General features: G+C 41.6%; 1 protein-coding gene across 5 annotated transcripts in view; it reads left to right on the top strand.

Annotated features, from left to right (window-relative positions):
- The first annotated feature begins 15,723 nt into the window (after positions 1-15,723).
- Daam1 (dishevelled associated activator of morphogenesis 1) overlaps positions 15,724-27,646 on the top strand; it is a 162,323-nt gene continuing 150,400 nt past the window's right edge. For 2 of the 5 annotated variants that reach the window (XM_020178957.2, XM_074067874.1), the window contains exon 1: positions 15,750-15,917. The gene's annotated coding sequence lies outside the window, so the exon portion shown is untranslated. The other 3 variants (XM_074067875.1, XM_074067876.1, XM_074067877.1) reach the window with 3 other exon arrangements.

Genomic DNA, 27,646 nt, shown 5'->3' with positions numbered 1-27,646 from the left:
GTAATAAAACAATAAAAATTAAATAAAAAAAAGTAATCTTTGATTAAAAATATATACATTATTGAACTTGATTTCTCCTATTTTTGAGTACTTTTTACAAATTAAATTGTTGGTATACTTTATATTTATTTTAAAATAAAATGGAGAATAAGGCAGACTCTAGAGATGTGTTGAGATAAATAGCAGTTCTGATCCTAGATACATAAAAACCTAAAAACTGTACATGTTAATTGGCTACCATGTGACATATCTATTTCTATCTGTAATTTTTTTTTGGCAGTACTGGAATTTGAACTCGGGGCTTTGTGCTTGCTAGACAGGTGTTTTACTGCTTGAGCCACAGCTCCAGCCTTCAAGAGATATATGTAGTGTTTAAATCAAGTTAAGCTTATCTATCTCCTCAAACGTATATCATTTCTTTTTTTTTTTTTTTATTGTTGTGCTGGGTGGGGGTGCATTGTAGCATTACAACAATTCTTACAATATATCAAGTATATCATACTTGAATTCACACTGTCCACCATTCTCCTTTATTCCCCCCTGCAATTCCTGGAACAGTTTCAATAAGCATTATTTTTCCATTTATATCCATGTGCACACAGAATTTGCACTATATTCACGTTCCCATGCCTTTTCCTCACCTCCTCCTACCATGTATCATTTCTTTATGGTGAAAACGTTCAAAGTCCTTTCTTCTAGCTGTTTGAGACATACAGAGCATAAGTGTTGCCTAAAGTCACTGTATTGTGTGACAGCACACCAGAGCTTCCTTCTCTTATCTAACTATAACTGAGTATTCATCATTCTGTCTTTCCCCAACACTCCCTCTCTTTGTTCTTTTTCAAGGTGGCTACCAGAAAATCTTAAAGTCCACAGGTGCTGACTCATGTTCTACTTCTCTCTGATAGTGGTGCTCTAAGCATGAAAAGCCAGCAGGAGCTGCCAAGCAAAAACCATAAGTGACAAGTGCTCACTCCATTTTCTTTCAACAGAGTTTGAACAGGACCACGTCCTTCCCTAACCTTCACTGAAGATCTCTCCCTTCCTATGTTGGAGCTCCCTGTGGTGAAATGAGGGATGCACTCTTTTTTTTTTTTTTTAAATCTTTTTAGTCTCTCAGGTCCTGAAGGTCAGGGCTATGTCAGTTTCTAGGTTTTGCCTGGCCACCCGTCCACCATGAAGCAAGATAGAAATGACCCACAGTGAACGCCATCAGTGCTAACTCCATTCTATTGGTCACACCTGATGAGTGTTCAGCACTGTGTGTGACTTTTCGTTAATGTTCATGTTTGTAGATGAGTATGTCAGCAGCTAAGTGAGGCAGGTGACCTTAGGGACCAACTCCTACATTCATGTACTTTCCTAATGTTCTTTTCTTTGTCAGCCGTTAAAAACTTTTTGGGAAAAGAGGCTAAGTATGCCAGAAGCAGTCCTGTCCCCAATCTTTATGATACAATTAAGCATTTTGCCCTTATTTCTAATTTTGTTGTAGCGAGAGTATAAGCAGTAATAGGAAGGAACAAGGGTTTTTGCTAGTTGAGATAAGGATAGCTATACAGGGAGTTGACTCACATTAATTTCCTGTGCATGTGTGTTACCTTCTTGCCTTCATGTTTTTAAATGAGAAGTTTTCAGTATGTAGCCGGGCAGGCCTTAGCACTACTGACTTTTCTGCTAAGTGATGGAATTACATGCATGCACCACCATGCCAGGCTTAGTCACTATTTTCCTTCAGGTTTTCTTAGAGCAGGTAAGTAGGTGTCTGAGAGGGATTTTAAAAACTTGATCTAGCCTCACAGGGACTGTTGCTTAAACTGATTTGCTATGTAGTGCCCATTAGGTCACCATGATCTGGAGTGGACATGTTCCTTACCTATGTTCTTATCAAGCTGTTAACTAAGACACCACTTCGTTCCCTTAGGGGATGAAAAGGTCTCTTCCAGGAACAAGAAGTTGTACTTATGCTGCTCCAGGTAACCCCATCTCTAAACAGCCAAGGCTTCCCTACTATTCCAACCACACACGAGACAATGACAATCCTGGGAAGCCATTTTGCATCACACTAAAGCAGCACAAGATTTCTCCAGCATATTCTGAGACTCGCATTCAACTTGGGCAAAGGAGGAGAAAGCAAAGAACGGGGTAGAAAGGAAAAATACAAGATTCAAGGACTCATTTGAAAGTTGTTTTCATGAGCAGGGAGGAGAGCAATGTTTGGCTTGGTGTTTTGCCTGTGAAATAAGTGTCCATGAAACTAAAAATGCTTTCAGGTGAGTCTGGCAAGAACCAACCCATCTTCACCTCCAGCTGCAGACTATCAGGGTGGGTTTTTATAAGATTTAAACATGGAGGCTATGTGATGCTTGAAGCTCATATTGGAACATTCTTTACTATGAAAAAGGACAGCCTGCCCTCAAGGTGGTCTAGTTCAAAAGCCTATGGTATTCAATGAAGGGCAGGAGGGGCCCAGAGTGGGTACCAGGAGGATGGTAAGTATCCCTATCTGCCATTTTTATGAACCAAGCTGAACATGTCCAAAAGTGTTCCTGTCTACCATCTTTCTTTCTTGGACTATTGAAACACCAGGCCCAAATTCCTGGGCTTCCCCATATCAGTCCAGCCACTCACCCCTATACACCAAATAAAGAGACAAGGTGAAAGTCAGAGAAAGGAGATTTATTACACAGCCCAGGACACACCATGGGAAGAGGCAAAGTAAGCACTCGGCCCATCTTCAGCATCTTTGGGAGTACAGACATGAGTTTTAGCTTTAATTAGAAAAAGAAATATGGCAGAGGCAAAAGGTATACATAGTCAAACAGTTCCAGTCACAAGTGTGTTCCAGTGGGTCATTATCTCAGCCCTTGTTTTAATGAGAGGTTCAGCAGAAGTTATCAATTGCCCTTGGGGAGCTCTGATGTTCCCATTCTTTGGGGGAACATCAGATCCTTCCTTTCAAACATGTTACCCATAAATCCTGTCCTACCTGGATTCCAAAGTGACTGTAAGGCGAGTGACTTAGGCAAAGACAGATGCCAAATTGAGGCAGGAATGTCATACTTTTCTCCTGTCTTTAGTTGGTTCATAGTGAGTGCTTTTCAGCAAAAACAGTTTAAGCATCTCTTACACTATCATCTTAGACTGAACATGCTCAGTAATGTCCACCTTAAGTTAAGCATGCTCAAAAATGTGCCTGTCCCTAAAGTGCTTTCCCATATAAATATGTATAGTGGAGGGCTCAACTGGTAGAGCACCTGCTTAGCAAGTATGAGGCCCTGAGTTCATACTCCAGTACCATCAGAAAAAGATACTCTTCAAAAAGTGAGATTTTCTGGCTGAGGGCATGGCTCAAATAGTAGAGTGCCTGCCTAGTAAGTGCAAAGCCCTGAGTTCAGAGTTCAAACCCCAATACACACACACACACAATTTCCAGGCTTTGCAGGAGGGCATCACTTTGGAAATAAGTCCGGTACTCTCCTTACCCCTTACAGGGAATATATCTCTTTTATCTTTTGGCCTCATGATTATTTTGGCTTTACACTCACCAAGACGCAAACTATTGTGTAAGGTTACAATGATCTCTAATTGATCAACATTTATTGTGAATGAGTAAAGACTGACCTGGGGATGACAATAGAGTTCTGCTTACCTCTGAGCAAGAGCTCTCATGGCAATTTAAGCAGCCAAAGACACCTGTTTAGTAGAAAACTTAGGGGAGTAAGTATATTTTCTAGGAGAAGGAGCAGGAACGAGATTAGAATTGTACACAAAATGTAGTCAGTAAACACAGTAGGAAGACCTTGGCTTAGGAAAGAGAGAGCAGGGCAGAAAAAATTTTAGAAATAATATGAATTTTAGAGCCAAGTAAGACATGTGGCCTAAACCAGGGAAAGCTAGAATCTGCTTTAACTCTATGTTTAATTACAAATTGAGCCCTACTTACACACTGATCAATAGCTGTGCATGCCTTCATACATCTGTAACCCACAAGCATATGTGTGAATACACACACAAAGTTCACCTCACACCATTCTTCTTTTATGACTTCTTTCACAGAATCTCTTGTGGGAAATATGGAGGTTTTAAAGTATAAATCTGAAGAAGTTTACAGGATTGTAATGCTTAATCTTAAAACATTTGTTTTTCTGGGTCTGCTTATACCAGTGGGCAAGGATTAGCTAAAATCCAGCTTTGGCCAGTTCAGACAAATCTATGTGGGTCAAAGGGAAGAGTGTGTGTGAATCCCAAACATATGATGAAGGATTAAGTAATTCACTAAAAGTGTAACCCTCATTCCTCTCTGACCCAATATTCTGTCCTCCAAAACCTCTTATTTTGCTTTGTGGATTTTTTCTTCATAAAACAGAACGTGACAAAGGAGAATGACAGAGGGGATGAATTCAACTATGATATATGGTAAGAACTTCTGTAACTGTCACAATGTACCCCCAGTAAATCAATAATATAATTAAAAAATATTAAAAAAAAGAACATGATGATTGTAGCTCAATATATACCTTCTATCAATCAAAACATAAAGACTGCAGGAAAATATATGGGGATAAAAGGCGGTGTTTCATAACAAAATGTTAACATACTTAATCATAATGAACTCTTAGAAATCAGTAACAAAGACTAATATACAAACAAGCGGGGGAAAGGAACAGAGGAAAATGAAATAACACAAATGACTAATAAGGCTATATGAAGAGATCTGGCTTAACATTTATGGAAGATTGTGGTCTTTTTTCCTTTAATTTCACAACACATTGCCAAGTAGAGATAATTTATGTTTACAAGAGTCCTAAAAATTCAAATGATTCTGGAAAAAGGCATTTTTCATTTACACATCTGTGTAAATTTGTTCAATGACACTAGAGATGAACTATGTTTTTAAAAAAAAAAACCAAAAAGGATGGGTGAGCTGTGATTTGGAAGAGGAGGCTGGGAGCACTTCTTGGTACTTGGAGCATTTCAGAATTCTGACCTGCAGAGGTGCAGGGTGGAGAGTGCAGAGCGCTGAGAGGGAATGGGGACCTGGTAAGAGGGAGAGCCTGCTGCTGAGAGAGCAGGGCATCAGAAAAACCAGGGGATGATTAAGAATAAACTTCCCTTGGTTCACATTGCTCCAGGGCACCCTCCCTTGTCTCAGGAGAGGGAAGGAGTGTGCTTGGTCCTCTCTTTTGCCACTTATTCTTATACAGACTGCTTCTGTCCCTTGCCATTCAGACCCCAGGCTAACAAGATCAGTGCTACAGCTCCACTCTGTTGTGGGATGCATTTGTTTTTTGGTATAGTCTGGGACTTCATCACCATTTATAACATGGCTTTTTTTTTTTTTTTTGGTGGGGCTGGAGTTTGAAATCAGGGCTTCATGGTTGCAAAGCAGGTGCTCTACTACTTGAGACACACCTCCAATCCATTTTGTTTTGGTTAGTTTGGAGATGGGGTCTCTGGAACTATTTGCCCTGGATGGCTTCAAACCACAGTTCTCCCTATCTCAACTTCCCATATAGCTAGGATTACAGGTGTGAACCATCCGTACCTGGCTACTTTGAGAAAAGAAATATTCTATAATACAAACAGGGGAAATGGGGACAAAATGTAGTTTGGGGACAAAATTAATCCTAATATATAAACTACTATAGATAGATGGTAGATGGATAGACAGACAGTTTGCATCCTTCTAATAGCCTCACACGTCTAGTAAACTTGTTTTTATTACTCTGTATCCCAAAATAAAAGACAGTCCTTTATATAGGAATGTTTCATTGCTAACAAACGCTCCACATCATCTTTCCCACTATTTTGCAGACTCATGAAACTGTTTTTAAGTACAGCATGTGGGTTCCTGTTCTAAGCTGCTGTATGGTCATGCCGCTCAGGGCTAGTACAGCTGTTCTGGAATTCTCTCTGCATTCCATCTGATACACACAACAGCCCCAGGCTGACTTCCTTCTCTTCCTGGCTCAAAATTACTCCCCCCTCCCCACCTCCTCTTAAACCTATCACTCAGTTCTTCTTTCCTGTTTGAGGGACAGTGCTCAGCTTCTTAACCCAATAAGGACCCAGACTCTTCTCAGCACATAATCTAATGCCATCCTTCCTCCACCCACAAGGATGACACACCCATGCTTGGTGTCTCAACAGCAAAATGAAGTCACAAGAGAAAAATACAGAGCACTGCAAAGCAGTGAGATGCTTATTCTCTTTATTACCAATGCAAGAGGATAGAGATGCCAAGTAAATGTTCTTAAACCATCGGTTCTGCAGGGAAGCCCTGATTTGCAGCATTTGTCATTTCTATAACATAAACACTTGCATCACGATAGGTTTTGAACTATCAGTGTGACGTCACTGAAAGTGGAGTTGGGAAGAGGACATAATGACATTCTGTTCTCCCCATTCCAGATGCAGAAGAAGCCTGAAGAACACACACAATAGAGTCTGGTGGAATCCTGGCTACTCAGGAGGTGGAATTGGGAGGATTCGATTGGTTCAAGGAGAGATGGGGGGAAGTTTGTGAAACCCCATCTCAACCAATAGCTGGGTATGCCTCTGTCATCCCAGCTACCCAGGAAGCATAAATAAGAAGACCATGGTCCAGGCCATCTCAGGCACCAGTGGGAGGAGGGAGGTGGCAGGGAAAGGAGTAGGGGGATGAATATGGTGCAAACAATGTATACACATGTATGTACATGCAAAAATGATACCTGTTGAAACTGTTCCAGGAATCAGAGGAGGGGGATGGGAAAAATGATATATTTGATACATTGTAAGAACCTTTGTAAATGCTACAATGTACTCCCAACCCAGCACAACAATAAAAAAAAAAAAAAAAAAAAGAAAGCCAAAAAAAAAGCAAGACTCTATCAGAAAAACAAGGAAAGCAAAAAGGGCAGAGGTGTGGCTCAAGTGGTAGAGCAACAAGTGACAGGTTTTGAATATGTATTACCATTGTAATACATGTAATTTTGTTTAAATGTATGTAATTTTTTTTTCTTTGAAGTGCTAGAGATCAACCCCAGGGCCTTGCACATGCTAGGCAAATGCTGTACATGCCCAGCCCATGTTTTTTTGAGACAAGATCTCACTATGTAGCTCATGCTTATTTTGAACTAGCAATCTCCTGCTTCTGCCTTCCATGTGCTGGGATTACAGGAGTGAGCTACTATGCCAGTTATTTGTTTTAATTTTTAATATTGGCTTTGCTTAACTGGTTCACAAAATTCCTGAAATTTGACAATGGGTTTTCATGAGGCAGTGCTATAGAAACCCAGCAACCCACTAGCAAAGATCCACCCTGAGCCAGAAGGAAACTCTTATGTGCACTTTAAGAAGGGATATGCATTTTTAAAAGGCTTCCTGGAATGATGGCTGTAGGGATCTTTCCCTATGAATTAAGGACACAATGAAACTTTCTTAAAATCCTATACTCATCTCTGAGCCATCTGGGTTTTCTTTGGAAGTTCTCATCCAAGTGTTGACCTCACTCAAAGCTATCAGACTTGGAAATTCTAGCAGGCTTATAGCCAGAGATGGGGTAGCTTCAAATATAGTTAACTTACATGCACAAATCAAGAGGGAGATGACCCCATTATTCGGAATCATTGTTTCACACGTGTGAAAAGTAATGGGTCATATTTTTCTTGCTTTAACTATGTTTAGATTTAAATGAGTATAATTTTCTACAACAATAACATAAATCCCAGAGAAGGAAACCTGTCACTTGCAGGAAAACAGCCAGAATAAAGCATTCCAGTATCTCTCCTTCTACTTTAACTGGGTGGCAAGTCTTCTGACAATCCAAAATATTATTTTAGGAGCTTGAGACGACAGGGAGAGGGCATAGACAACCCAAGAGAAAAGGTTACAATCACAGTTTGATGAAGAGAAAATACTCTCACAAAGAAAATATGCCATGACATACTGTACCGAAGTGTGGCTTTCCATGAGAAATTCCACATCACAAGGTTCTCATGTAATACAGAACTGAAGTCACTCCTAATCTTCAAATCCAGCGCCTAAGCGCTCACACACCCCACTGTGAAACCAAGCTCTTACATAAATCCTGCATGCTCTTATACTTCTGCCACAAAGGCAAGTACATCCGTCAGGATGGTTCCCAGCAAAGAGAATTATAAAAACCAAAAGGATAAACAGAATTCTTTCTCTCCAGTGAATCCCCAGCCCATCTTTAACTTGTACACAAAGTTGTGCCACACACGGGCTGCCCTTTTTAGGGAGACAGAGCCCATGCAGGGATTAGACTCTTAAAGAGAAAAAGAAAATGAAAATTCTGTGACACTCTCAGCAGGGGATATTTTGAAAGCTAACTTGGATAACCATCCCATGTCTAAAATGTAGGGCTGGGGATTTTTACTAATGGAAGGTCAGTAGAGTTTCATTACAGGATTCCAGGCTACAAGGGATAGGACTGTATACTTACAAGTGAGATTTGAAGACTTCAAACCCCAGAATGGCCAGCTGCAAGGCTTCCACTTAGTTCAGGAGGTGTTCTGTCAGTGTCTTCTGCTTTTGTTATTCTTGAAAAGTTTCAGGTTACTGTCTTTAGGGGTTTTTTTTGGCAGTACTGGGATTTGAACTCAGGGCTTTGCACTGCTAGGCAGGAGCTCTACCACTTGAGCTATGCCTCCAGCCCTTTTTGCTGTAGTTATTTTGGGAATAGAGTCTTGCTTTTTGCCTAGGCTAACCTGGACCTCTATCCTTCTATTTTATGCTTCCCATCCCATCTGGGATGATAGGCATGTACCACCACACCCAGGTTTTTCTCCGTTGACATCTTGGAAACTTTTTTGCCCAGGGCTGGCATGGAACCATGATCCTCCCAATTGCAGCCTCCCTCAAAGCAATAATTTGTGTGTGTGTGTGTGTTCACAGGCTTTAGATCAGATATTTGCTAAAACATTACCGTTGTTCCTTAGGACAAGAGCAAAGATCACATCTGCAGGAACAGGAAGTGTATTCAGATCATCTTAGAACAGAGACAGCGCTTTAACCAAAGCTGATTGCTGAGAGGAGAATGGAGTCCCGAGTGGCCCAAGCTAGGAAGAGGACGGCACCTGTGCCAGTCAGCCTCTGGCTGCCATCAGGCAGATGTGGTGGTCACAGATGGAGGGCTCTGCATCTGACAGGTACAGCACAGCGATTCCACTTGGCTAGCCTCTGGCTGAAGTGCTCTTAGGTCAATGCCACACAAGTTCCTGGCCAGTCTAACTTTGGCTTCAGAGTTCCGACCTGAGGGTCAAAGAGGGAAATCAGTCCCATCTGCTACAAAGTAATAGATGCTCCAAGCCAGTCTCCCATGTCAGGGGATTTCTGGAACTTCCTTTGCCCAGGACTCTGTTGGAAGCCACAGTAGGTCCTTTGGGCTCCGCACTGGCCTTGCATCCAAGGCCAGTGCATCTTTCTCTTTTTTTTTTTTTGTGGGTTTGAATTCAGAGCTTCACGCTTGCAAAGCAGGCACTCTACCACTTAAGCCACTCCTCCAGTACATTTTTGCTCTGGTTATTCTGGAGATGGGGTGTCTTTACAAACTATTTGCTGGGGCTGGCCTTGAACCCATGATCCTCCCCATCTCAGTCTCCCAAGTAGCTAGGATTATAGGTATGAGCCACTGCTGTCTGGCTTATAATTTCTTTTGGGAATAGTCTTGTGATATTCTGACCTGGGTTTTAATTTATATCAATATTTTATTTTCATATAAGATGCATACATAAATGCACACAAATCATAAGAGTACAGCATGAATTTTCAGTTATTTACCTGTGTAGACAGCATCCAGATAAAAAATTTGAGCAATACCAGCACCAAGAGAGCTCCCTCCTGTTCTCTCCTACCACTATCTCCTGAAGTTAGCTGTACTTCTTTTTCAAATTTTATGTAAGTGCAATCAATCATAGGATTCAATGCAATTTTTATGAGATTCATCCATATTTTCTGTGTGGACATAACTGCATAACAAGTGTTGGTTACTGTGGCTTATATGCCACTGTGCTGTTTTTATAAATAAGGTTTTATTGGAACTTATTCATGATCATTCTTTGTTTCTTTATGGTATCATTTTATCAGATGTATTTCTATATCTGATGTGTATTTAATGGTATCCAATTGTGATCTTTGTTTATAGTTTTGATGACTAATGAATTGAAGCACCTTTTATGTACTGATTGTGTGAGTGTGTGTATGTGTGTGTTCGTTGCCTGTACAAAATTTTTGGCCATTTTTCTGTTGGATTGTATGTCTTTTTCACTGTGGCCAGTGATTTATGTATGTTACAGGTGAAAATGGTAAACTAGATTTACCATTAGATTTCACTCTCTTCCTTTTCCTTCTTCATTCTCTGTCTCTCTCTGTAATTTTTACCTGGGAAGATGAAGGGGAAATGGGTTTCAGGACCTAAGAATTCCTGAGTAAAGGAGTGTAGAGCAGGGCTGTCTCATAGAACTTTGTGAAAAGATGGGAGTGCCCTATATCTGTGTTGGCCAGTATGGCAGCCACTGGCCTCATGTGGCCATTGAGCACAGTGGCTGCAGAAAAATAGTACAGGTCTCATAGATGGGCTAAGAGTAGGCCAGTCATGAAGGAGACTGGGGTTTTGAGTTCAGGCTCCTTTACCACTGAAGCCATACCACCAGCCCTTTTTGCTTTTACTGTTTTTACATAGGGTTTTCTGCTTTTTGTCCTGGTGTGACTTGGACTGTAATCATCCTATCTACATCTTTCATGTAGCTAGGATTACAGATGTAACCTACCACACTCACCTTATTCTTTGATATAGGGTCTTTCTAATTTTTTGCCCAGGATGGCCTTGAACTGAGAGTCTTCTATTCTCTGCCTCCCACACAGCTGGATTTATAGGTGTGAGCCACTGGGCCTGGACTATGTTCACTTCCTTCTTACTGTGTCTGACTGTACTACTGTAACTGTTATTTATTATTGTTATGGTTGTTGTTGTATCAGGGGTACATTGTGACATTTACAAAAGTTCTTATATCAGAGTTAAATTTGCCTTCTCCATCATTCTCTTTTATCTCCTCCCCCTTGTAACTATTCTTGTATTTCCATATGATTCTACCTTTCTTTTCCTGTCCTTCAGCATTTCTGAGTTCTCAATTAGATCCAGTGAAATGAATCTTTTCCAAGTGCTTTCACAGAGGCTAAATGGAATAGTTGGCATAGAACTCAACAAAGTCCCCTCTCTTGGGAAGAAGCAAATTTTACCATAAAGGTCACTGCCAGGTTCACCAAGCTTCTTCTCTTCTAGGAAGACTTCCAGACACACAGGTTTAGGAGCCGAGTGCTCATGTCTGAGCTACACCATCTCATTATCTTTACCATAGACCAGGCACTTAACTTTCAAGTGTGTCAGAATCAGCTGGAGGACCTACTAAAACAAATTGTGGGACCTGTCCCTACAGTGTCCTTTCCAGTTCCTCCATGGGTGCATACATGTATTATTTGTGTTTCAGGTGATGGTAATGCTATTGTTCCAAGGAGCCACACTTTAAGAAGCACAGCTGTAGAGAATAAGTCTGGATCACTGCCCTGAGATGGGGCAATCAGCTCCTCTCAGGAATTTGACATTTGGAACAAGGAGGCACAGGGATGGAGGCCTACTAGAGAAGGTCTTCAAACCTCCATTGCTCAGAGGTGCAGAGCTCATCTGGTTCCTGTTCTTCCTAAACCTTGGTTGGTTTAATCCTTTCAATAAATTTCACAATATGTGTTGTTTGTTTTGCATAAGCTAGTCATAGAAGTTGCTCTTGTCTGTCCCTAAAAAAATTTAATTAAGACATGAGCATATTAAAGTGTTTCACCAAGAAAGGAGAAACCATTCTAAGTATTTAAAACAGATAATATACTGTAGGGAGATACTCACACTGAAGACAAAGTATCTGAGAAGCCAATCATGGAACCCCAAGATTAGCAGTAGCAGAAAGCTATCCCCACTCCTAGGATGGAGGGACAAAGGAGAAGGTGATGTTAGCAGAGACCAGGTTGACCTGGAAGAAGCTAGAATGTTGACAGACGAGGCCAATAGCCGAAATGCTGCTACTACTGAGAGAAACATCACCAAAGACATCTCTGTAGAGGCCTTAGTTTCTCTCTTTCTTCTGCCTCCAATCTCCCAGTAGTGCCTCTCCATGCTAGCAAGCTTGGAAAGAAAGGCTTCCCATGATACTGAGGACAGCTGGGCACTGTGGAAAGATAAGTTATGTATCTGAGAACAAGCCGAGGATCAGCACTGTTCAACTCTACATTGTTCATTGTTTTCTTCAAAGTTCATTTTGCCTAATTACAAATTAGCATAAGATAATATTTGCTTGCTATATACTTCCCAATAGTCTCTTGTTAAATAAGTATAAGAATTTAAGGGCTGGGGGCAAAGGTCCAGTGGCAGAGCATATGCCTACCTAGCAAGGGCAAGGCCCTGAGTTCAAATCCCAGTACTGCCAACATTTATTTATTTATTTATTTATATAGTTTTTTCTTATTTTTTTTTACGAAACAGGATCTTGCTATGTAGCCCAGGCTGGTCTTAGACTTGCTATCCTCCTGCCTGAGCTTCTCATGTGCTAGATTATAGGACTGTTCCACCATACACAGTCTTTTTAATAGGTTTTTATTAACTTGTTTTAAAGTTAGGCCTGACACTTCTGAGATAATCTTCACAGAAAAATTGCAAATGCTAACAAGAGCTAGCATTTCTAGAGTGCTTTTCAGGCTGAAAAGTGTCTTTACATGCCTCATCTAAATTAATCCCCCCAAATCTTGTGAAGTATTATTGCTAAGCCAATTTTACAAATAAGAAAACAGAGTCTCAGAGAGAATAAACAACACAAATAAGCAAAGTAATACGGTTCAAGTGGTAAAACAGCGCAATCCCAAACCTAGGCTCAACATACAACCTTAACTGTTAGGAAACACCACACTATTCTGTGAAAATTCACTGTAGCTGTCTCATTTCCTCCCTTAACTAAATCTACCTCAAATGGATGTGGTGGCATCATTCCAACACTCAGAAGGATGAGGCAGGAGGGTCTGGGCTACATAGCTAGAGTCTGTCTCAAAAATAAATACATACGTAGCCAACGTCTAGAGTAAAACCTCATAACCAGATCTGACAGAAGTTACTTTGAAGGCTCAGCTCCATGTTCCTTAATCCCTCTGCCCCTCCCCCATCCACTCTCAGTGGTTCCACAGGTTTCTAATTAATAGGCCATGATTAGTGGATGAGGGAGGGCCTTTTATAAGCTCACTCCAGAACAGCAGCAGCTGCTTAAAAAGAAAAGGAAAAAAGTAAAAAATAAAAAATCCTTTTGACTGAGAATATAAATTAAGCTGGACAGAGTGGGTGCTTTTTTTAAAGTGGATTCTGAGACTACTCAGTCATCTAAAAAGAATTAAATATGAACATACACAATGAGTATGTGGAAAAATGAGTGTGTGTGTGTGTGTGAGAGAGAGAGAGAAAGAGAAAGAGAGAGAGGTCTACAGTCTGCATTTCTGATGCATGAGAGCCATCTTTGTTTCCCTTGGTTACCAATCAAACAGTGTGCAGGGATCAGTTCAAATCTGTCACCACTCCCAGAAAAACATTTTAAAGCACAGTCCTTCTATTATCTACATTTATTTGATAGAACAGCTCACACATGCAAAGTCACACATTTCTGTGCTTACTGTCTGTTGTGTATGTTATCCTTTATACGTGGACATGAGCTATGTCACATGGCAAACCCTATAATATTGTTATAATAGAGAATAGATTTCTTTTTTAAAATTCAGGCAGACCCTATCTTTTCCTTCATTGCTGAAAAGCCAAGAGAATTTCCCGCAAGGTGATTTCTCCTATAAAATGACTCCTCAGAGTGTGCCTTGATAACATATGTTTAGCTATAAGGATAACCCCAGCTACACATTCAATTTATTGACTCAATAAATTTTAGGTGGCTCACTGATTATGTTTCCATCTAAAAGCTTTACACAGCTATAAAACTGGGAGAGCCTTAAAAGCATCCCAGGTCAAGTTTCTTTCTGAATATTTTTTCACAATGAACTATGCAAAACATGAAGCCTATCCATTAGTTAGAGTATCACTGAATGTACCCTTGATCTGATCGCCAAAGGAACACTGTATTGTCTGGGTTCCATTTAAGACAATATTTGAAATGGACAGAATAGCTCAGAAGAGCAACATTCAAAGTCATCCTCTTTCAGTGGAAGAAAATGGGTCTGCTCTATAAAGAATAGGCTTGTTAAAAAAAAAATCAGAATTCAGCAAACATCTCTTTCAGCAAAATAAAACATTTTCCTTTCCCCTGAGATCCTTGACAAGTTCCACAAATACTTTTCACTTGATCCTAAGTGTTGAAGAACCAAATGAGAAGAGAGAGTTGTATCTACAGTTATAAGTGCAGAATAGTTTGAAATCTTAATTGTCAATCTTCATGTCTTCTGGAGATTTTGCTAGTGAAAATGAGTGTGATCAATCTTTCTTTGTGATCAAGACAGACCAAATACTATGATAATTTACTATGCTTTCACAACTTGAATAAGTGCCTTTTTTTTCGTGTACAAAGGCGTGAAGATTTGCTCTCAATGTTAAATTTTCATATTTGGTATTGAAATGAATAATGAGATAATTCCACAGAAAACTTCTAGGTATTAAGAAGGAAAATCTAAACCTAAAGGGTCAAGGTTCTGCTACACACCTTTTGCTTACCTTTAAATAAACATTTCGGTACATTAAGATCAGGACAGTCTTGAAGGGCACGATGTTTGCTTTAAGGTTTAAAAATTGTTTTTGAATGGGAAAGTATGGAAAATGAAGGGGATTTAAGGCTATATGGATACATACATACATAATTTTCTAAGACTTTAGACATGCACGTTATCTTCCCAGGAGGTGAGAGCCACCAGAGCGGGAAGTCGCTGCAGCGATGAACAAAAGCATGGCTGCGCGATAGTATTATCTCTGCAGCCGCAGAGGCTCCCTGACCGAGCATTGCGGTGACACTCTCTCCCTAGTCTATTACACCACATTTTTATTAGTGACAGCCTCGGGAGTCCTGACAGCCCAGCCGACTAAGCTGTTCTCCGCGTTCTTCGTGGTCACTGGGTCTCCGTTACGTGGAGAGAAGGAAAGAGAAGAGAAAGGTGAATTGAACCAAGTGGGGCGAATAGGGATTCCTCCCTTTCGCAGCTGGCGTGACCTCGTTCTCAGGGACATGGGGGAAATACCAGGGCCGCATTTAACCCAGTAACCACTGAGTCTAGGTATTACTTGTTTTGCGTGGAGAAGGCAAAGAAAGGCTTAATCAACCCTTTCCAGCTGGGGCCAAGAGAGCCGGGTTGGTCAGAAGTGCAGGGCCGGTGCACAGAAGCTCTGGGACCCCTTGCAGCGCTCGGAGCCCGCGCGCGGGGCGGAATAGAGGTCAAGTCAAAGGGCGCGACCGCAGTGTGCCCCTCCCTGTCGCCCGTGCTGTCCTCAGCTCAGCTTCTGAACGACCACCACTGGCACTCCAAGGCGGGAGGGCGGGTCCCGGCGGGGGCGGGACCAGGGGGCGGGGACAGAGTGACCGAGGTTTGTGTCGGGAAATGTAGTTCCAATCAGCTCGGTTAGCGTAGCTGTCTGGACTCCGCCTGCAGGGTCGGGAATACAACTCCCAGAAGTCTGCGGGCGCGGCCTGGGAGTCCATGCGCAGTGGGCGCCACATTGTATCCTATCAGGCGAGGAGAGGGTGATGTCACCTGCGAGTTGGTAACCTCTGAGCGGCTGTGAAGGAAACTGTTTAACCGGATCCCATTGTACCCAGAGCTCAGAGCCGCCTTTCCAGCATGCAGGGGCTGCTCAGGTACGGGGGACGCACCGTGTCGCCCGCCACATTCATTTAGTAAGTGGCACCGCGCGGTGGCGCGGGGGTGGGCGTGCTTCTTTGGGCCGGGCGCTGGATTTCGCGGCGCGCCCTCCAGCTGCCTTCCCGGAGCTCCCGGGCCAGTAGGTAAATATTAAACCCGTCCTTCAGGTTGGATCTGGATGGGAACGGGACCGAGACAGCTCCCGGCTGCCAAGCTGGGGTTTGGAAAATGGCTGCAAGCGCGGCACAAAACGAGGCGAGCCCGGAGGAAGGCGACCCCGGGGCCCGGGGTCCCTCCCTCTTTTCTTTCTGAGGCGCTCGGATGGCAGGGGAGCCGGTAGGGTATCACTTGCCGCTTTGCTGCAGGCTCCAGGGGCTGGGGTACTGGGGGTTCGTAGCCTCGGGTGGGAGCTGCAGGCTCTGCAGAAGCGGTCGGGAGCTCCTGCCCCGACCGGAGGCTGGGTCGGTGGTCACGGAGATGGCGACAGGGAAGGAGGGACTCGTGTACCCGGCTACGTCCGAGCAGATCCCCAACCATCCCTGCATGGCACGCTCACTTCAAGCCACACTCGAAAGGGAGGAGTGGCTGTAATTCAGGCAAAGTCTAAGCTGTAATGTTTCGAGAGAAGAGGGAAATCCGGCTTTGAGGAGGGAGCAAGGGTATTGGCGGACAGCGGCCGGGGGGAGGCTGCGCCACCTGCGGACTGGGTTCCAGGCTCCGCCGAGCGCTTCTGACTGGCATCCTTCTCCGGAGGCGCATCTCACTCTTTTCCTGTACTGAATCGCTCGCTCCTTCTGCAAAGGGTACCTAGGCTGGGGCGAATCGCCGGCCCCGGAACCCTGGGAGTGGGAGGTGTCGATAATCCAATGATAAGGTTCGCTGTGGGGCAGGATGGCTGGATAATCGGGTTTACCCAGCCGGTGCCAAAAGCCAACTGTCTGTGATCGGCTTGTCCTCTGACTGGAGACGTGCGCGAGGCCCGACAACTCTGAAGTCCTAAAGGGTTTTCTTTCCGTTTCCTTCGTACCCTCATCCGTTCGTTTTCTAATTCATTCATCAAACTCTGCTAAGGTCTCTCGTTGCTTGCAGCCTGGATTGGGGTGTTCGTCTCTCGCTTCCACAATATATTTTAGTGTGCTTAGTAGTAGATTCTTGTATCCATTCCCCCTTCCCCCTTCTTCAATCTCAGGAGACGTCAAGAGCGAATGCCGCCCGTGACGGTCTTGCTCCCAGTGAACGGGTAGTTTTCTTGAGATTCGAGCACGACCCACTGAATTGAAGCTCAGTTTGCCTGCAAGACGAATCCGGTTGCCATGGCGACTCCTGCCTGCGGAATCTTAACTGCTCGCGCTGCTGTTTCGATTCGTTGTGGCTCTGGGGGCAGCTGGGAGGGCGCGGCTGGTGGGTGTGGTCAAATGTTTGCCCTGGGCCCAGCTGCTCTCTCTAACTCTCTGGGTTCGTAGCCCCAGGACTCTCCCCATTGTCTTGTAAATAGCTTGGACGCAGTTCTTGGACCCCTTTTGCTTTTGCGTGCCAGTACCTCATCTCTCCACCTCCCTCTCCAAAACTAATTGTTTGGAGACTTTTCCTGAGGCAAACTCAGAAAATTACAAGTCGGAAGATCCCTTTCCCCTTTCAGGCTATTTGCATATTTTTGGCAGTAACACAGCTAATAATATTGGAGGCTGCTTTCTTAATGAGGGCACTGTCTGTTATTCTGCCTAAAGAGAGATCCCTGGTCACCTGTAAAGGTTTCCAACACGCCCTAGGGTGCTGTTACCTGGAAGTGGGCGGTGTGTGTGTGAGTTTATAACTGGATTTTGGAAGTCACTGCTATTCCTTGGGGTTTTCATAAAAAGTAAACACCTGCCTAAAGGACGCAGGTCCTTAAGAGTAAAGCACACGCAGCTGGGAGCTAGGAGACCTACGCCCAGCTCTGGCTCTGTCATTACGGGCTACACTGCCCTGGGGACCCTTTACCTTTACCTTTGGGGACCTCTGTCTCTTCATTAGTAACCTAGGGAGAGGAGTTTAAATAAAGAGTTCCTAAAGTTTGATTCTAGGTGTAAAATCTGTGACTTTAAAAAAAGACTCGGTCATTGTCTCTCCCTCCACCCCAAAGTAATGAGAGTTACAGCATTGTAGCATGTCTTTGAGCCTTACTTGTGTCACAAAATAGCCAACAAGCTCAGGGTAGCAACCCTTCAAAGTAGGGAAGGCAGGTATATATTTATAACATTGTTCATACTACTAGTATAATTCCAGTATCGGGACTTCTAATTATATTTTAGCCTTACAATTAATTGTTTAGGTTTGTAATTTACAGTCTTGATTTGTACCTTAATTGCATTAAATTATACAAAGATTTTTTTTCTCCTCTGCTTGAATTTTATACACACAGAGTGTTTTTGTGTGTGTACTCATGTTCAGGTGAACGCTTGGGATGCTGTGTGCCAGGTGGTTGATACTCATCGTATTGTCTTAAGTGGGTGTTTGCATCTCCATGAGGATGCAAGGCCAGAAGTTGTGACTTACTCTTTTATTTTTGTCCTAGAACCTATCATCAAAGAAAAATGTTCTTCATTTATCTATTTACTTAACTTCCATATTGAATTATAAGCTCTTTGAGGGCACAGTCTTTGTCTTGTCTTTGCTTCTTCTGAGCATTTAGAGCTGAAAATTAAGGGGAACATTACAGAGGATGGCATAGCTATCAGAAGAAAGAATATAGACCTGGGATTTAGATCTGCAATTTAATATTCATTCAACAAATACTTATTAAAGACCTACAAATGGACAAACACTTTCATCTTGGCCTAAACCAAAACTCTGGTGTAGCATCAATGGCCTTTCATGTGTTTGAAATAGTTACATTTTGTAGTTACTTTTGGACTATGTTTATCCACATAGAGTATTATTTTTGTAGTTTTGATTTCTTATTACCCTTAACCAGACATTTCTAGTTTTCTGTAAGTTGTACTCTTCTTGGTCCAGATAACGCTCCTAGAAGGCGTATGACAGGAGACTAGGGAGAGACCAGTGCAAAGATAGCTAAAGGCTTTTGCCAGGCCACCATTGGCTTCCAGAAGACCCTAGAGACAATAGTTCTCTCATCTGGGGTAGAGGGTACAGTTATTCAATAAACAGGATTGGTGTCCTAAGCTGACTGATAGGAGAGAACATTTGTCCAATGTTTGTAACATCTTGTTATCATCCAATAGATGATAAGTGTAAACTAATGGGAAGGAATGATAGTGAAGAGGCATGGTGACTCACACATACTTAGGTGGAATTTATGAGTCTTAGTGGGGTGCTGTTTGCTCACGCCTACAATCCTAGCTACTCAGGAGGCAGCAATCAGGAGGATTGTTATTACAAGTCCCTATCGCAAAAATACCCAACACAAAAAATGCCTGGTGGAGTGGTTTAAGTGCTAGAGTGCTTGCCTAGCTTTCCTAGCAATTGTGAAGCCCTGACATCAAACCCCAGTACCACCAAAAATTTTTTTTAAAAAAGTGTGGTTTTATTTGAGCTACTTTGTTTAAAAGACTGCTTTTAGTGGGGTTCTCAGAACAAATAAGGTGTTTACAAACAAAATACAGTTAAAATTGAAAGTGTTTCATTTTGTAAATATTTTGGGGATGGATTTGGCTGGAGAATCTTGAGTTCTTTTATAGAAACACTTTAAAAGTTACAGCTGTTGAATCAGAGGAAACAAATCATGGTAACACTAGAGCATTAGGTGTTTGATTCAGGAAATAATCAACAAAGCTTGTCACTGCTGTGGTACTGTCCCTGGCTTGTAGGCATGCTCTGGTGTTAGCAAGTGTTAAGTGTATCTTCACAGTGCAGAAAAGAAAGCAACTTTGACAACAGCTTAGCAAACTTGTTTTCCCTACAGGAGGCCCCAAAACGAAAGTGATTTTTTTCCTCTTTAGATGATGAGTATGAACTGCTGTCACTTATTTTGACATTACAGATTCTTACTTGGTAATGGAAGAAATCTTATAAGTTAATGTCTGTCTTAAACACTCTCAGCATCTGTTCTTAGTGTTTTCCCTGGAAGCTCAAAAGTTTAGATGCAACTGATCACACAGGTGCTAGCTAGTTAAGGAATTGTTATGGAGGGATCTTTCTGTATGTGGTTCGGGAGTAGGTCTGATTGGAAGAGCATGCTTGGGCAGGCTGCTGTGGAGGATGTAACGCTCTTAAAGTTATATTTACTTAGCAAGTGTACAAGTCTTTTATGTAAGATTGTGTTATTTACAGTGGCCCAGGCTGCTGGAGGCTGAAATTGAAGGGTGGATCTGAAGTATCTTCCACCGCTTGGAGGGATTACCTCCTTAGTACTTCACTGTAAAAGGGACAGATGCAGATGAGATGCAAGTTGATTTTGGTGACCTGCATTCTACTCCAACAAACTCTGCAGAAAAAAAAAATGTTGTTTACCTTTTGATTTTCTGTTGTCCTCTCCAGTGTTCCAGGAACAGAGATCAGAGTTGGTGTCAGATAGAGTTGGAATTTATAGTGTCTAAAAATGGGTTGAAGAATGTTGACTCCTACATGTATATAGAGTGTGCCCTGCCCACCAACCCCAGTTAATCTGAGGTTAGCAAATATGTCCTCTGTGCTTCTTTTCTCACTGTTTTTTAAGAACTCCTGGTTTTTACCTCTCTCTCTGGCTTTCTGCTGCAGTGGTTCCCCCATTGGGGATTTAGTGTCTAAATTCTCATGTCTTCAGATCCAGCTCTGGTGCCATGGCTTTCAGGAAGTTTTCCTTGACTTATCCCTCAGTTTTAACCCTTTCCTCCTTAGCCCCCTTTGCCCCCAGGATGCTTAGAGCCAAGGTGGTACTAATAGCCTATTCTAGCCTATTCTAGGTGGTCATTTCTGATGCTTCACATAGGCTACCTCCTTGACTCTTCACAACAACTATATGAGGTTGGCACTAGTGTTACCATTTTACAGATGAGGCACCTGAGACATGGAGAAGTTAAGGAACTTACCTAGGTCAGGCCACACAGCCTGTAAGAGGCAGGCCAAGCTATGGACCCAGGCAGTCTAGTTCTGTCCACACCATACTATTGACTGGCCTCTGGCTCTCCTGCATTATTTTTTCTCCTCCAGTTTGAGTTGGGAGTCCTGCTGCTTTCTTTTCATTCTAAGGCAGTGCTGGATCACTGGGTCACATGCTGTTGATGTAAAGTAAAATTGCTTAGAGTCTGTTTTTCGGAAGAAAAAAATATTAAGATTAGAAATGTTGCATTTGAATGATAAATCTTTTGGGCTCTACTTTTTGCAGTATAAAGTATATTATTCAAATTATTTGAGAAAAGAAATGCCTTTATATTCTATCTCTACATCTCTTTGGAGACTGTCCACTTATAGACACTGTTTGTTTTACTTTTACTTTATTTTTTCTGGCGGCACTGGGATTTGAACTTCATGCTTGCTAGGCTGGCACCTTACTGCTTGAGCTACTCCGCCAGCCCTCCTAATGGCTGATTGAGATAGTTTTTCACTAGGTTAAATCCCTCATTTGGTAACAGGGCTTTCACTCAGTAATGGGCCACAGAAGCCTGCATTAATACTTAAGAGGACCTCAATTTCTTGTTTTCCCTCCTTTTTAACGTAAATTATGAAGGCTTTTTTGAAAAGAAAATAATGAAAACTTGAGCAGTAAATATGTAATCTAATATTAGATATCCTCAGCTATCTAAATAACTTTTTCCCTCTCCACCTCAAAAGAAAGACTTTTATTTGCTATTACAGTGCAGCAGACTTGGTGCCAATTACAATTGTAATTCTTTTAAACCATAGCACCATTGTGAATTAAATGTGGAAAATAGGGAAGCAAGTTGAATTTCCAGTGCAGTTGGTGTAACTTCCTGACTTACAATAGATCTTTTCCTTTTGTCATAAAGCCGAATATTGTGCCATTTTGATAATATTTGGTGAAGACAATTGGCTGAAAAAGAAACTGGATAAATTAGGGGAATAAAAGAAAAGCTATGTCTTAGTAGTGTACTGTCAGGAAGGGAAAATGAAAACAAAAAGCTTGTCAGAATTAGGCTACCTCAAACTTAATATTCAGTCAACAGGCATTGGTTTCAGAGCTTTTTTTTTTTTTTTTTTTTCGTATTCATCTTATTATACTTTGTAAGTATGTCATTGACATTCTAAGTATGTCATTCACCTGAACTCATTCTGTTCTATAAATTGCACCAGGGTTGGAGTTGAAAGTTACCTGTATTTCTGCCAGGCACACAATTAGGGTCACCTATTAAACTGGTCTTTGTTCTTTTCATTTCTGAAGAAAATATCTGCAGAGCAATTGGCAAACATTGCCTATCTGATGGACCTTATGAATTTAGGCTTATAAGAGTAGATGGCCTAGATCCTAGCTTTGGGCGTTGTTGGGGTAATATAGATGGCCTTCTTTTGTGTTTTGAGATGGGCTCGTATATCCTGGCTTGTTGGCTAGGCTTAGTTTGTTAGTGATGTACAAACCAGGTCAAGGACATGGGATAGCTTCACCTTGTTTTGAAGCAAAAAAGGGTACCTGTAATCCTAGTCAGATACATGTGTATGTGTGTGTGTATATGTTATTGTACATGTACATATATTAAACTCATCATACTCTTGGCTACAAAAGATTGTACGTTGCAGATATTTCACTGCACAGCAATTACTGGTAGGAGCTAAAAAGAAAGTGTCATGATAAAATGAACTGGTAGGGGTCTTAGTTTCTTTAGAAGCCATAAGCTAGAGGCAAGATTTTGCCAGTAGATTGCCAATGAATTGTATGGCTCTGACAATTGTCGTTTTGCAAAGACTGGGTCAGAACCAGGGGCAGCTTTCTAAAGTTTGTCAAAGCCCATAGTCTTCATCTTTTTTCTTTCTCAGAGAAACAACGTGTGTCATTAGTGTGTGTTTTGATGCTCTCATAATGTTCCTGCAGATTAGCAACTGAGATCAGTGGTTGATGTCATTTATCAGATGGGATAGATTGTTCATTTGTGCTGAAGGCTAGGTCTATAGTTGTTTTGTAGAGGTTTGGTAAAGCCAAGCAGTAAAATGTCTAGATACAAGTTAACTTAGAACTTACAGCTCTGTAACAAGAAGGTTAGACTAGGGGCTCTCCTAAATCTTGGAATTTATAACAAAATTTATTGTAAGAAATTAAATGAAATGAAATGGACAATTTAAGCCATTTGAAGGATCTTGCTGCATTCTCTACTCTTGAAAGATGGTGAAATTGTAGATTCAGAAAACATCATACAGTTCTGTTCAAGGAAATCATTTCGATTTTTTAAAAATAAAAATGCAGCAATAGTTAACCCAATACTAGTGGCTGTTATTTGATTAGGATGATGGTGGCAAAATAAAGAACAACATTTCTGTTTTCCCCCATCCTGTTTGTGTGGCAGTCATGTTTGCATTAGGAGCCTCCTCCCTCCATTGCTCAACACCCAGTGGTAATTTGAACTAAAAGTCAGAGAGAGTGAAGAATAAGTAAATGCTTGGAATTGAAGCCAATGGCTGAGACTGGCTACAATGTGTTTAATGAACAGACCTATATTTTTATGTTTCTTATTTTTAAAATCAAGAGGTAGTGATAGATTGGACTAGAAAAACTTTTTTTTTTTTTTGCTGTACTGGGATTTGAACTCAGGGCCTGCACCTTCACCCACTCCACCAGCCCTTTTTTGTGATGGGTTTTTTTTTGAGATGGGATCTTCCGAACTATTTGCATGGGACTGGCTTTGAACCGTTGATCTCTGCCTCCTGAGTAGCTAGGGTTACAGGCATGAGCCACTAGTGCCTGGCTGGACTAGAAAAACTCTTATGACCCACTTAGGGCTTGCGAGTCTGTGAGTAGGTAACACTTCCAATGACCGAGGCTCTAGGAGCTGTGGCAAGTAACTGCCTTGAACATGACATTTTCTCCTACAGGGTTGATTAAAAATTAAAACAAAGAAAGCTACATATATAATATTCTTAATTTGACCCAATTTCTTTTCAGGCTGTGACTAAAGTTACATTTTTTATATACCCTGACTTTCCCTAGTGTACTCCCTGGGTTGTAATTTGCCAGTTCTGCTCTTAGGGCCTCCCTAGGGGTGGGATGACCTAGCTGTCCTCAGTTGGCCAGGTTCCATATCAGGGGAGCCACAGTCACTGACCTTATGAGGAAGCACCTCTTCCTTCTTAACCCTTCAACCAAGAGCAGGGAGCTGAGTGGCAGTAGAGAGAGCACGGCTCATATTTTAGTTCTCCCAGGCTCAGGTTGTTTTTCTGATGAACAAGTTGAGGGAAGTAGGTAGAAGAGAGGGGGTTACTGGGTTTCATTTATCTTATCGTTTGTTTCCCTGTGGATTGCCTTTGTTTATACTGTCTCTTTGGGCCAGGAATTCCTCCAACAGAAAGCACACATACACATAGCAATAGTCATATCAGGGCTTCCTTCTTCTTGAGTTTCCGTTTGCTGATTTTTGCTGTCTTTTCTATAGCATGATCTGAAAGGAGGGCTAGAAGTATTTAACCTGCTTTTAATGCTTCTGTTGTATGGAAAAGAAATTCCTTTTTCCTTTATGGTGCTGGAGATTGAACCTGGGGTCTTGTGTGTGCTAAGCAAATACTGAATTGCTGAGCTACATCCCTATCCCCCCAAAAGAAATCTTGAAACAGTGACTTGAGGCAAACAAATTAGTGATTTGTCTGATGGAAAAAAGAATGATGTCAATTAGGTTTAAATTTAACATCTATGTATAAGTTGCAATTGGGAAAAACTTGAATGTTTGAATGAAATCTCTTCACCTATCAGGTGGTAGTTTGTAGTTAGCTGCACAGAAGAAAAGGAGATGCCAGTGGATTTTAGGTTCAGATTTGGGTAATCCTGGTGATTCGTTTAAACTTCCTGGGCCTCACTTTTCCTAAGCTCTAAGGCAAACTATTCAGTAGAATAAGCCACCATCTGGGTAAAAACTCAAATTTTAGGAGAATAGAATAATGCTAAAATAATGACCTCACTTATATGACATGGTGTAATAGTGATGTAATATCCTTTGGGTTTCCCTAAAAGGAAAATCAGTGAGAGGAAACTCTGTTTTTTTCTCATCCGGATTTTCCAACCATGGCTCTTGGGCACAATGGACCTGAGATCTGGTCTTAGCTGGATTAAAACCCCCAAGGTCTGACACCCAGTCTCTTCTTAACTAAGCAACTCTGGAAGTTCCATAGCATACAGGGATGAGGCTACTTGGTGTCTTCTGGTGATCCTGTCATTAGGTTTAAATTGATGCTCTCTTTAAATTCAAGTTTGATCACTAGTGGTCCACAGACTGAATCATACTTGTTTGGTCAGCACAGTGTTATTTTTAAGATGGAATGATTTTAATGAACATTTTGTACTCTGATTTGTCGTAGATCTCATCACACCCTGAGACTTATGTACAGTCACTTAGTTTATGTGATATTTCTTTACTTCCTTGGCCCTTGAAGGCATTGAGTATGTGATTCTTATTTTAATCCAAATTAAATTGGGATGAGAGTCTCTTCAAAGGTTTATCCAGCAGAGTGCTGGCAGATGACCCATTCTTGTGCTTTAACCTCTGGTTTCTCAGTTATTGAAACTTGGGACCAGATACTTCCGTGGTGAGGACTGTGCTGTGCACTGTAGGATGTTGAGTTGTATCCCTGGTCTCTATCCACAAGATGCCAGTAGCCCTCCTCCCCCCTTGTAGCAACTCCCAAACTCCAGGCATTGCCAAATGTCTCTAGAGGGCAAAATCCCTTTGGTTGAAAGGCAGTTGACAGATTTTGGATGGCCTAAGAACTTTAAACATTAAACCAGGCTTGCATATTTAGGGATAAATTGGATTTCATTTGGGAATCTGCACTACCCTGCTGTTTTTATTTATTTGGGCAGTTGGTTAGAGCAAAGTAAAGGTCTGTAGGTTAGACCCTTTGGGGTCACTTCTTCATTCTTCCATGACTGCAGCCTGGGAGGTTAGCCACATTTTAAGGACATGTCCTTGGTCACAACAGGGAACTCTGTGAGACATTGATGCTATGTCAGGGTAAGCCCACCAGTGCTAGTGGATAAACAACTTTGAAGCCAATGGCCTGGGTTGGTAGGTCAGTAATGTTATCTCTGGATAAGGACAACGAGGCTTTGGAGAAAGGAAAGGCCAACTTTGTCATTATAGCCAGGGACCAAAATGCTTTTTTTTTAAAGGCATTATGCTTTAAAAATGATAGCTTATTCCAAATCAGCACTGTGGGAAGAGCTCTGAAAAGGATTTATAGGATGATGTTCCATTTTTTTCTTCCTTTCCCCAAACAAGAATGTCTTTTAGACTTGACTATTAAACTTGGGTTATGGCATCTTATTTAGCATTCAAAAGGAAAATGTTATAAGGCTTTAATTAACTAACCCAAACTTCTTTCTTGAACAACTAGTACAAAGATAATGCTTTGGGGAGCAGTTTCAATTAAAATGTGAACCAGGGTTCCTTCTTAGAGGAACAGGTGGGACTTTGGAGGGGTTCTGTGCCCCTCCTTGAAGGCTGCTGTGTCCCACCTTCTAGTTTCCTACACTAGGTAGGCATCAGGATTTTCCATAGTGGATTTAAGAAAGAGATGCCTGAGGATGCTGATTCAGTACATCTGGGGCCTCATCTACAGGATTCTCAAAGCTCCCTGGGTAATTCTGACATTCTGTGAGGACTGAAAATGAGGGAAGACCAAAAGATGGGTTTAGGCAGTGTAGGGATAGTTGCAAATGTGTACTGGGACTGGCTGCTTGGCTGGTAAAATGTCCAGCTTTGTTTTAGAAATTTGCATCTATTTTGTGTGGGTATTTTTTTATTAGAATTTTGAATTTGTGAAAAGGAAAGATCTTTTACATGTATTATAGTGTGCACTGTCTAATCCACTGGACATAATGTTTCCAGTGAGCTTGAAACTTTATTACATTTTGACTGGTTTAATTGAAAAACACTTAAGCTTATACAAGTTATTCTTCCCTGAAGATGCCTCCCTGGGAGGAGACTGTACATTTTAACCTTTTATTTAAAAGAAAAGGCAGCAGAAACCAATCACAAATGCTCAACAGTATGAACTTTCTTAGGAAAGTAGTAATAATTGTGTCTCCTAGCCTGTATGGTGGAAAAGGATCTAAAATAATCTAGAAAGGATCTAGGTTATTTCACCTGACTGTGTATGTTTCCCATCAGACTCTCCTCTGGGTTTGTAAAGGTGGAATAGGTTTATTTGCTGTGTTTCCTTCCAGAGCTTGTGTCATGGCTCAGGACCACTTTCCCATGGAGGATTTTGTCTGTGGCTCTGTGGTCCAGCATTATAACAACTAAAAACAGGAAATAGAATAAAACATTTTGTGGTACTTTACATTGAACTTAAGGCCTCATGCTTGCTAGGCAAGCCCTCTACCAGTTGGATCATGACCCCAGTCCTTTTGCTTTTAGTTTGTCTTTGAGAAAGTGTCCTACGCTTTCCCCCCTTTTGGGTTTTGGATCTCTATCCTAAAAAACAATCAAACAAAAACAAAAAAACAAAAGATGACTTTTTTTTAAGAGAGAATTTTAGACTCAGATTTCTAGCAAGTATAGCAGAGGCAAGGAAGTGACTGTTAGGAAAAATACACAAAGTAATTTATGGGCTATACCATAAGGCATGGAAGCAAAACCTTAAAATACCATTCATTTGTCATGTAAAAGTGTTTTTGATTTGAATGTAGACA

The sequence above is a fragment of the Castor canadensis genome, chromosome 3 (genome assembly GCF_047511655.1).
Source record: "Castor canadensis chromosome 3, mCasCan1.hap1v2, whole genome shotgun sequence".
NCBI classification, from domain to species: domain Eukaryota; kingdom Metazoa; phylum Chordata; class Mammalia; order Rodentia; family Castoridae; genus Castor; species Castor canadensis.
This window is presented reverse-complemented; position numbering and strand designations above follow the sequence as displayed.